Genomic DNA, 12,565 nt, shown 5'->3' on the forward strand with positions numbered 1-12,565 from the left:
AAATATAATACTATTAAATAAAGAATTATATATAAATTTATATATCGCGCGCGCGCTCACACACACACACACACACACACACACACACACACACACACACACACACACACACACACACACACACACGAGCGTAAACTTACACAAAATAATTCTTTTCATCATAACAAACAAATATTGTGTATACACCTATATATGTACATACACACTCAAATACAAGAATTAGGAGACACGGTAGTGTCTCGGGTGTCAAGTCAATCGAGATCACTACCGTGTGACTTTACGCGAGTCGACAAGATGCGAGCATCCGAAATTATTGGATCTTAATAACGACTGAACCGATTAAGTAAGCTTGATCGATAGCTTGAGTTCAACTTGAATAATAAAAGTATTTTTATTTTTCTGCTACATGCCCTACGAGCGGAGATATTGCTAGGCAAAGTCCAATTTGAAAATTTTTACTTTAAGAACCGTCATTGTCATTATCGTCGTCGCCTTTGTACGGTTGCAATTTTTGTCGCGAGATGTCATTATTAATCTTATCGATTCAACGGATCATCAGACTGATAATGGTCACTATAGGATCAGGGTCACTATAGCAATCTAGCAAAATAATATTCATTAGGTCCTGCAATGACCCTGACTTATCGGCCTGATTTATCCGCAGGGTCGATAACTGATAATGTAATAAATATGCGTGCATCGAAACGGACACATTAGTAATATATCTAATAAACACACTAATTCTTTTTATTTGTTCCATCTTTCTTCTCTATTTTTCTAATTTAGAAAAAAATGCATAAATTATATTACATCTTCATCATTATATTATTTATTCGTATCGATTTTATATCTATATAAACATATATTTTGTAGCATGTTATGCTCCGAATTATAAATTATGCTAAGTAATTGGTTGAGTATTTTTCTCGTACAATTACTTACAATCATAATTTATGCACTTTTAAATATTTCTAGATTACTACCAATAAGTTCCTTTCGATGCGTATATTTATTATTATTAATTTCATCGATTTCAGGATCATCAGACTGATAATCAGAATCACTGTAGGATCTAGCGAATCATTGATGGGAAGAGTACAATATATTTCGTGTAAAATTGATTAATGTATCTCTAACTATAGTGTCCGCTCGTTATGTCATGATTCTGATTGACTTAATATTATTAATAAATATGCATAACAAAAGTAAGAAGGTAGAAAACGAAAGAGTGAGCGAGATAGTATGCCTGTTGCTCTTTCTCCGTGCGTCTGATTGGCGATCAACGATATCGTTGAGTTTCGTGGCGAGTTTGACAGTTAGTGATAATTTGTTTTAAAGTGTAAGTGACTGATGTTTGTGCGCCATAATCTGTTATTTTGCAGGTAAGTTCTAAGAAACAATATAAATACTATCTTATGATATTGTTATGATATTCTTTTACGCATTTGTGCTTCTTTCCAGAAATCAAAGCTAGAAGTGTTCAGATATTATGATCTGTACAGATTTATGTGCAACTCTTGACCATATTATGATATATTTGTTTAATATATCAAAAGAATATATTTAATAATTGTTATTTTTATGATTTATTTAAAACATATATCAAAAAAATATATTTAATAATTATTAATAAAACTGAATTATATTTTCAATGAAATTGTTAATAAAAATATAAAAAAAGATTAGATTTAAGATTACATATTATATTAAGATTACATATATTATACATTTTCAGGATATTCTGAAAAAAATTGTAAAGTAACATCTTGAAATACTTCAACAAATTTTAAATAAATTTAGGAAAAATATTAAAAATTGAAAAGCACAAACATAGACGAAAAGAACACCTTTGGTAGCAAATATAAAAATTTGATCAGATACAGATCTGACAATAATTTTGTTGGCTTATCAAAATTAATTTGGAGAACACTTAAATATGATAATACTTCAAAAATGTTTGATCTTTGAACAACCAATTTGAATATCGTATATAATATCGTATATAATAATTTTGAAGGCCCAATAAAATCGTTTTCAGATCTATATCTAGCAAATTTTTTAAATTTGCCAGTAAAAGTGTTTTTTCCGTGTGTACATACGTAAAAGTACAATACAAAAAATACATGCATTCAAAATGACAGTACTCATATTGCTTCTTATTGTTAGAACTTACCTACAAGATAACAGATTACGGCGCATAAACATCACTTACACTCCGAAACGAACTATCAGCAATTGTCAAACTCGCCGCGAAACATAATGACATCGTCGACTGCCAATCGAACGCGTAGAAAAAGAGCCAGTATACTATCTCGCTCGTTCTCTATCCTATTTACTCTCGTTGTGAGTATAGAAATAATATAGAAATAGAATCTAAGTACATATCTTTCCACTTAAGAATTTTTTTATTTAAACCCAAGTGTTATGTCACAATCTTATTAAATTCAAATAGTATCTAGTACTCAATCTTAATATGTATATCATTTATATAAAAGATTTGAAATTAAAAAGTTAAACATTATTTTTTTCTTTGTCATATTTTCTATTTGCAATGTCATTAATATAAATTATATATAAATTACACAAATACAAATATGTGCGCGCACGCACGCAAGCACGCACGCACACATATTAGAGAATCTCTAGAGATAATTACATGCTAACATTTTGTTATAAATAGCGTTTTAAATACGAGCCATATATTTACTGTGCCTATATGTAGCGTGGTCGTTTCCCGACCGCCCTTTGAAATGTTAAATACATTAAATTTTCATTATTACTAATTTTAGATTCATTAATTGTTATAAGTTATATTAAGTATATATAGTATTTAATAAAATAATTAAAGTAATTTTAAACTTTCTAAGGTTCTTAAATTTATATAACATATTCAATTTCTTTTATTCTGTCTTTTATTTGAATTTTCTTTAAAATTATCTTTTTATTACTTATTGTATTAATTAATTATGTAAATAAGATTTTTATATTATTTAAATAAAATGTTATTTATTTATTATAAATGTTTAAAATTTTTTATCTAATTATAAATATTTTTATTATTTTAATTTACACTTTTTAAACTTATTCTTTTTATTTTATGATTTTCTTCATTTTTATGTTACTTTTATTTTATTTTACACTTTTTAAACCTGTCTTTTTTTATTTTGTGCTTTTTTATTTTATTGTTTCTAATTTCTTCCTACATAGAACATAACCTCCAGTGGACGTCCATTGAACCTCCACGGTTCCATTAAACTTCCATCGAACATCTATCTCCATGATGGAAGTTAGATTGAGGTTAGATGGAAGTTCATTAGAGGTCCAGGGAACTTCCACGGTGGACGGTGCTCTAGGATTCCACCGTGGACGTCCATTAGCCATCCAGCGAACTTCCGCGGTGGTCTCACCGGTCGTGGGGATTCGAGAGAATACATGTATATATGTATATTGTAATATACATATGTATATTGTAATATACATATGTATATACATAATATACATATGTATATATGCATATCATTGTATTGTTGACGTGTTATTCTAAACACGTTATTTGTTTACGATAAATATCATCACATGTCTCGGTAGTCGAAGGGATAAGATGCCTGCCCGGTAAGCAAGAGATCTAAGTTCGATTCCTGACTGAGGTAATATTTTTTCGCAAAATAATTACGAGTTTTCACGACTGGTTCGTGATCGGGCCCCATCGTGACGCACACCTTCCCTTCCTATCTTCCACCGTGGACGTTCATTATAAATGAGTAAATAGAATATATACGTAAATTTATAAACACTACTCACATGGAACATGATATTAAAAATCCATATAACATATAATCTTCATATATAACATATAACATATAATTTTCCTTTATGTATATAATTAAATTATCTACAAAAATTACTCACGCTATCAGGACATTGACATTTGAAGACTATTTGAATCTTATGACAATGTGATAACATTTACTGATCGAAGATCTGTCATATTTTTACATCAAAATTCTAAGTTTAATTATACTATTGTTCTAATATCTGATTTCAGCCGATCACGTATGTGAAGCTCGACTGTATATACTACAAGGATGGGTGATTCTCGGAAAAATTATGTGACGTTACTGTTACGTCCGAGGTTCGAGAGGAGAAGTTGGTCAGAAGGGGGGAACTCGGGTGGACGCACATAACTGTTGTTGCTCTCCCGGATTGATGTCGCGAGGTCGATCCGCGAATCGAACGCACCCTAAGAGCACAAGAGCAACGTCGATGACGCTATAACCCTTACCTGCGTTAGCGTGGTCGGTGATCCGTTTTAGGACAAAGAACCGAATCTCTTTAATCAGGGATGGATCTCATGCAATCTTCAGGGAGCCGTGAATAGTTCGGGGTCAAGATTTTTCTTTAAATAAATAAATAAAAACGCAATTCAAGTTAATTACGATTTAATAATAAAAAAAGGATACAACATCTTAACTCATTCGTACGAAGTAGCACAAATGTTAGAGTGTACCTTTGAATATGGATAATTATTGTTTACAAACTTTCATACACAAACTTTATATAATTGAACATCCGCTTTCTACATTTGAATATGGAAAATTATTGTTTACAAAAAGTTCATACACAAAACTTTGTGTGTGTATAATTGAAAATCCGATACAACCTCTTATTTACAAAAAATTTATATAATTGAAAATCCGATTTAAACTTTCGTTTATAAAACTTATAATTAAAAATCCGGTCTCTCTACATTCCCAATTGCTCTAATTGGGGCAAAAAGTTGCGAGCATGTCGATGGGATCGGGTTGAAGGTGTGGCGGAGGATTAGGATGAGCGCTGCGGAAAGCTTTCACGGGGACGAGATAGGGAAGAGGATATATATATATATCCCAAATAAGAAGGGAGGGTGTGCGTCATGACGGGGCCAGACCACGAACCAGTTATGAAAATTCGTAATTATTTTGCGAAAAAATACCTCCTCAGCCAGTCGAACCTGGATCTTCTGCTTACTGGGCAGGCATCTTATCCCTTCGACTATCAAGGCATGTGATAATATTTATCGCAAATAACGTATTTAGACTAACACGTCAACAATACAATGATACATATATATATATATATATATCCTCGCGGGAAATATACATCGGGATAGTATCGTGGAGTTGATGTTTTGAGATTTGCTCCCAAAACTGGTTGTCGGACTTAAATTTTCTCTTTATGTAAAAGGTTTCCGGTGGTGGATGAGTGGGAGAGCGAAGGAATTGGCGGACGAGATGATAGAACTTCTCCACGTCGAAATTCTCTGGAGTGCATCGCTGTTCAAATTCAGTTACGGAGCGGAGGGCAGTGGCATATTCTTGCAAAGAGATGTCTCGGTTCTATCTCGATTAACCGCTCCGCGAGTTCTTCGGCGTGTTCGGTTCGCGACGAATCCATTTAGCTTCTCCCGACGGTGCAATGCCCACTTCGTTTGCTTGTTCGAGATGGCTTTCGTTTGGTTCACTATGATAAATTTAAAAGAGAGAGAGTGAGTGAGAGAGTTGAGAGAGGTGAAAGAATTGAATCGTGGTTGGGCAGCTTCACCGAGTCAATCGGCGGCTTGCCAATTTGGAATCGAGAGAGGCAGTTTCATCGAGTCAATCGGCGGCTTGCCAATTTGGAATATTGAAGTGATTTAAAGAAACAATTAAGTCAAAATCGCGAACCAAACAGCCAGTCAACCGCGGAAAAGAACGATAAGGATGGACTTACTTTTGCTGTGGCGGGGCGCAGACGAGAGCTGTGATGCCTTGGCTGGATCGCGAATCACACGAAAAAATGAAATTCGCGCACAGATTCTAACTAGAAATTTTTCGGTAATAGCTTGAATAGTCCCGTCCTTGGTGTGGAGCAAAGAGAAGAGAGAGCGATTCGCTCCAAATCGCGGTTTATAAAGGGTTCCGGAAGGGTGGGAATATCTGAGCGCGTGATGAATTTCCGCGTTGACTGTCGAATGATAGTTTAGAAAAATTGCGAGTATAGAGGAAGGAGGGGAACAGTGTTCTGTGGATCGTGGTTGTTTTTATATCCGGATTTTCTAGCGAATGACGGAATTAGTTAGTGAAAATTCCATCCGCCATTCCACACCTTCAATTATTCATTGGTGTGCCCGCCAACGACCGCTAATCGCTTTTTCTTGATTGGCGTTTTCTTAGTTTCCCCACCAGTTTGGGGAATGTCGCCCTCGAATGATCTGACGCGTTTCTCATCCGTCAAGAATTTGATTTTGTTAATATTTCGAATTTTATTAGTATGTTATAAATCTTTCGGCGCCGACAAAGCTATCTTTCACAAAGAATTATTTTTTTGAGCGAAACGTGTCTCGAGAGGAATTTTTGTATATTTGTTTAAGACCCTTCTCAGATCATTCGAGGCACTTCGTTTCCCGATTAGCAGTCGTTATCTTTCTCCGAAAGAGAAGAATTCGTAAAGTCCCCCAGACGTAACATTACTGACATTTACAAGATAAAAAAAGATTTCATTAGTTCCATTGCACGTTACGTATGTATTTGCGCTTCATTCTTTCAAAGAAATATTTTTGTTCAGCCTCATAAAAAATTCTTTTTATTAACTTTTTCTGTAGAAATCTTCTGGAGGATTCATAGACATCTAATGGAAGTTACAAATCTCCATGATGGATCTCTAATGGATATCTATTAGAGATTTTTGTTCCGTGTGGGTTGTTTACCGAGACTCCATGGACCCTTTATTAGCAATCCATCTAACATCTAACAGTCTATGGAAGACGTCTAATAGAGGTCTCATAGACTTCCACGAAGCGGAACTGTGAATTTCTTCTGGACGTCTACTAGAAGTCTAATGGATGTTCCGAATATCCATGACTGACGTCTAATGGACATCTACTGGAGAATTTTGTTCTATGTGGGTTTTAATTTAAACTTTTTTCAACAAATTATAGGACTGGCCTTAAACCTTTTTATTTTGCATTTCAATGTCTTTTAACTTAAATTTGTAATTTTTGAATTTTATTTTCAATTTTAATTTTTTTTAATTTCATTAACTTTAATTCTCTTAAACCTATCCTTTTCATTTTTAATTTTTTAATAATTTTAATTCTTTTATTTTATGTTTTAATTTGTTAAACTTTTAGCAGCAGTGGGGAAACTTTTTTTTTAAAAAAAACATTTTTTATTTAATTGTTTTTATAACCTGTGTTTAATATAATTCACTTTATTTTAAAGTGATTTTATATTTAAATGAATTTCTAATCTTTTTTAATTAATTTTTTTATTTAATTGTTATTTTATATTCTTCTATTTCTTTAATCTTTTTTAAATATAATTGTAATGTAATTTTGCTTTTAAATTGACTAATCTTTTTAAATTTATGTTTTTTATTTAATTATTTTTTTATTTTTCAAATTTTCAAGTTTTTTAATTATTTTCTTTTGTTTTTTAATCTTTTTTTAATTTTGCTTTTATATTGATTTCTTGTAAGATTCTTGTACTTTTTGAATTTAAATAAAGTAACCGTTTGTCCGCTTACTTTAGGAATTAATGTCCGTTTTTATAATTATTGTCTATGGTTTAATACACGCACTGAGAGAGGTGACCGACACGTGTTGGATAATGGAGCAGGCACAATAACTTTTCAACAACTTTAATATAATGCGGTTTATCTATATTTTCACTGAGTCTACCCGTAATACAACGATTAAACAGATATCGCCTGTAACGATATCTCGACTATATTCACTACAATGATTTCGACTATACGACTTGAACTCTCGCGGATGACACGTCTGTCTCATTCGCCGACTAGGGAGAGAGTCTCCGTCGCTCGCTGCTCCGCACATCGGAGCACATTCGATGATTTCAAAACTAACAAAGATTGCATCAGCCCTTGTCTGATTGGTCCTTTCCTAGTATCACTCGTGTCGTGTTCGATTGAGAGGCGCTCTTTTTGGTCACTGAACAGCACTCGTGGCGCCATCCACCGGTTGTCCTAGGGACTTCTTAGTAACTTTCTTACATTCTAATCTTCTTAAATTTATTTTTTTATTCAATATTTTTTTTTAATTTTTATTTTTCAGGTCTTCAAGTTTAAATTTTCAAGTTTTATTTAAATTTTATTTAATTTTAAATTTTAAAGTTTCTATTTTAGATTCTTTGAACATCTTTATATCAACTAATTTTACTATTATTATATAAAAAAGTATTTTACAACTATGTTATACAATCTGTATTAGATCTAGCTTACTTACCCAACTAGGCAGAAGTCGGGAGTATGTTTTTTTTAAATTAACTTTTTTTAAGTATTTTTTTAATATTTGCTTTTTTCTTTTAAGTTTTTATACATTTTTTAATTATTATTAAATTTATAATTAAATTATTTGTTTTTAAGTATTCGTTTTTTTATTTAATCACTTTGTTTTAATTTTCAACTTTTTTATTTTCAGCTTTTTTATTTACAGTTGTTTTGCTTTTTATTATTTGTAATTATTGTTTTTGATTTCCAAGTTTTTAAATTTTTTTAACTCTTTTAAATTTCTTTTTAATTAAGATTCTTTAATTTAGTTTTAGATTTTTTTAAATTAAATTTTTATTTTTAACAATACATAGATATAGGCCGAGTACGTGTTAACTAACAAATTACTTAACGCGAAACATAGCATTTCTTCGGCAAGCAGGATTTTAGTTGCTAAAGTCTTTTAATTTGAAATTAATTCAATTAATTATATTAATTATAGTAATTATTATATTTTATTTTTAAGTTTTTTATTATTATTTTTTAACTTTTTATACCTCTCTTTTTATTTTATTATTATTTTTATTATTTGATGTTTTCTAATTTTTATTTTCTAAGTTTTTTTATTTAATTTTTTAATTTTCACAGGTTATAATAAACTAAGACGGCCTGTCGCTTTCATCACTTTCGTATTGCCCGCCATTTTTTGTTATAAACTATACAGATTACTAAATTCCCTATACAAAAGCTTATGAAATTATGAGGAATTCCCAAATAGAGGACACTACTGTTGCATTATCGTTTGAAATTATGAAAAAAGGTTTAGTTATAAGGCCCATTATACACAAAATGCATAATAAAAGATTTATTGACTAAGTTTAGTTTGCTTTATTTGCTTATGACCTTGTATCCATGTGTTTTCAATGCTAGAAATCGATCCGAGATCTCGGGTGGAAAGAGATTAGATCAATTACGTTTGAATAATTCCAATTAACTAATGTGATTGGTCAATTCTTTTTCCATCCGAGATCTCGGATCGATTTCTAGCATTGTGAACACAAGTATATAAGCAGTATTAAGGCCGTATCAGACTACGGGTTGCCGGACTTAGGGCCGCAGCACCCACTTCATAACGCATAAGAAAATAAATCAATCATAGTCTTCTATTTCTACCCCCGAAAATGAAAATAAAAGATTCTAATTTCATTTTCCTATGCGTAATGCATTATGCGTTAAGACTCGTCTACACGACAAGGCGTAAGACGTCGTAAAAGCGTAAGCGCAGGCGCAAGAGAGTTTCTGGTCGTAGCGGCGCAACAGCGTAAGGGAAATAAATTAATTTTATTTCCAACGCCTGTGCTCACATTACGCCAGCTGTTTTGTTTGAGTCGCTTTGTTATCGTTAACTTATCTCTTTAACGAGTTAATTAAATGAGTTTAAACAATTTGAAAACATGAAGGAAGATTATTATAATAAAATAGATGAAAGTAATGAAATAGGGAATAATGTATCAGAAGAACGTACGATATATATCCGTACATTCATACATCTCGTGTACTCCAATACACAACTGTACGTTAAAAAAAACAAGGGCTACAGCAAATATCAAGATAAGTCTCTCACTTGGACAAGTATAGGGACAGCGATGACTCCAGCACTCACTAGTAAGTAAATTTGAATCATGTATATAGGTTACGTATATAAGTTAGAAACTTGTTGCTGATAAGAAATTTTTTATTTTAATTGTAAAATACCAATTTATTAATTAAAAAATATGTAAAAATAAAAGTATAAAAGAGGATACAAAATTATAAATCTTAAAAAATTATTTTATTTTTATATTTAAAGTGTTACGTCCGGGGGACTTCACGAATTCTTCTCTTTCGGGAAGGAAAAATTTAACGGCTGCTAATCCATAAACGGAGCACTTCGAACGATCAAACAAAAATCAACCCGATCAATCAAAAAAAAAACTCTAAATAAACAATCTTTCTCTCGAGATATGTCTCACTATCAAAAAAAAACACTTGGTAAACCGGCTCGTCGGCGCCGACAGGTTTATGACTCACCAATAAAAATTAATATTTACAAAAGCAAATCCCTAACGGATAGGAAACGCGTTGGATCGTTCGGGGATGACACTCCCCACATTGGTGGGGAAACACAAAAAGCACCAGTCAAGAAGAACTGATTAGTGGCCGTTGGCTGGCACATCAATGAGCGATTGAGAGTGTGAACTAGCGGGAGAATTTTTATTAATAATCCTATCTATCTAAAAACTAATTCTATCATTCGCTGGGAAATCTGGAAATGCAAACACAACCACAATTCACAAAACACCGCTCCCCTCCTTCCTCTATATCCACAATTTTCCTAAACTATCATTTGACAAGCCAACACGGAAATCCATCACGCCCTCAGATATTCCCACCCCCCTTTAAAAACCGCGGATCGCTCTCTTCTTCCTGCTTCATCGCGACATTCGTGGTCGAAATTACTACAGTTAGAATCTGTGCGCGACTTTATTATTTTTTCGAGCAATTCAACGATCCAGCCTGGGCAATTGCATTCCTCGACCATCACCCGCGGCCGCTGCAACAAAAGTAAGTCCAAGTTTATCATTTTTCCCCCGCGGTAACTGGCAGTTTGGTTTGCGACCTCTCATTTATTTATGTATCTCGTTAAAAAACTCCAACATTCCAAATTGGCAAGCCGCCGATTAACTCGGTGAAGCTGCCTCCTCCGATTCCACAACATTCCAACCGGGCAAGCCGCCGATTAACTCGGTGAAGCTGCCTTCCCCGATTTCACAATATTCTATTCCACAACCTTCTAACCTGGCAAGCCGCCGATTGATTCGGTGAAGCTGCCTTATTTCGATTCCTCAATTTCTCTCTTATCTGACTCTCATTTATATAGTGAACCAAACAAATGCCATTCGGAACGGACGAACGAAACGGGCATTGCGACACCGTCGAGAGAAAGCGAATAAGCGGATTCGTCGCGAAACCTGCCACGCCGAAGAACTTGCGGAGCGATTAATAGAAGTAGAGCCGGGACTAGCCAACATCTCGCTCCATCAATACGCCTCCGCCCTCCGCTCCGCGGCCGAATTCGAAAGCCAATGTACTCCGGAAAATTTCGACGTGGAGAAGTTTTTTTACCTCGTCCGTCAATTTCCTCGCTCTCCCGCCCATCCACCTCCTGGCACCTTCTTCATCCCACGAAAATTTAAACCCGACAAGCAATTTTGGGACCAAATCTCCAGACACGAAATAACCGATACCGTCCCTATGTATATTTCCCGTGATCCTCTTCCCTACCTCGTCCCAATCAAGGCATTCCGCACCGCGCATCCTAATCCTCCCCCACACCTGCAACCCGATCCCCGATAGACATGCTCGCGATCACCAATTTTTTGCCCCAATTAGAACAATTAGGAATATAAGTCCAGATTTTCCTTGCCCGCGTTATTTTTTTTATATATTTTTTATGTATAAGACTTCTCTTTGTAACCAATACCTCAACCTTTTTTTTTTATGTACACGAACAGAAAATTGTAACTCGTTTTTATTATTTATTATTAAATTAATTGATCAAAATTCGGTCTAAACTTTTTTTTCTCTCCTAAACTTGACCCCGCGCCGTTCCCGGCTCCCTGAGGATCGCACTAGGTCCATCCCTGGTCAAAGAGATTCGGTTCTCTGACCTAAAACGGACCACCGATAGCGCGGGCGCAGGCAAGGGTAATAACGTCGCCGACGCTGACCCGATCCCTGCCCCCTTAACGCGCGTTCGACTCGCGGATCGGCATCACGACGTCGTTCCGCGAAAAAAGGAGAGGTTCCGTGCGTCCACCCGAGTTCTCCTCCTCCTGACGAGAGATATTATCTTTCGTTCAGAACACGGACGTAACAAAAGTATTGATAAACATTTAATTTTAAAAATATAAAATTAATGAAATTTTTTATTAAAATAAAATTTAAAATATTTATTTTAATAATTAGTTATGCTCGAAGATTAGAGGCTCGAAAGATAATAAAAAGATAATAAATCGATAAATAAATAATTGGATTATATGAGTCAAGCCAGATAACGGAGGCTAACGATATATTTGAAATTACCAAACTATACAATAACTTTAAATAATAATCTAACAAATAATAAACATACATTTCGACCTTTAATGCGATCTTCTTCAGTGTTTTAAAAAAACGACGGGTTTATTCACCCAACGAAATTAAAATGTTGAGCGTCTTACTGTTATCTAATTAATGCAAAAGTCATAGTTCTAATCGTTGTAGCAGAGTTCCGAGATGC

The 12,565-nt window shown here is 33.8% G+C and overlaps 2 long non-coding RNA genes across 2 annotated transcripts in view; one reads left to right on the top strand and one right to left on the bottom strand.

Moving 5' to 3' along the window:
- The window catches only part of LOC148935694 (uncharacterized), a 175,958-nt gene that overhangs the window by 323 nt on the left and 163,070 nt on the right, over positions 1-12,565 (bottom strand). The window lies entirely within an intron of this gene.
- Positions 54-4,536, top strand: LOC148935695 (uncharacterized). Its single transcript, XR_016140118.1, has 3 exons — positions 54-2,343; positions 3,208-3,647; positions 4,046-4,536. It is a non-coding gene; the product is annotated as an uncharacterized LOC148935695 (long non-coding RNA).

Source organism: Pogonomyrmex barbatus, unplaced genomic scaffold (assembly GCF_055798465.1).
Source record: "Pogonomyrmex barbatus isolate J1 unplaced genomic scaffold, ASM5579846v1 scaffold4, whole genome shotgun sequence".
Taxonomy (NCBI): Eukaryota; Metazoa; Arthropoda; class Insecta; order Hymenoptera; family Formicidae; genus Pogonomyrmex; species Pogonomyrmex barbatus.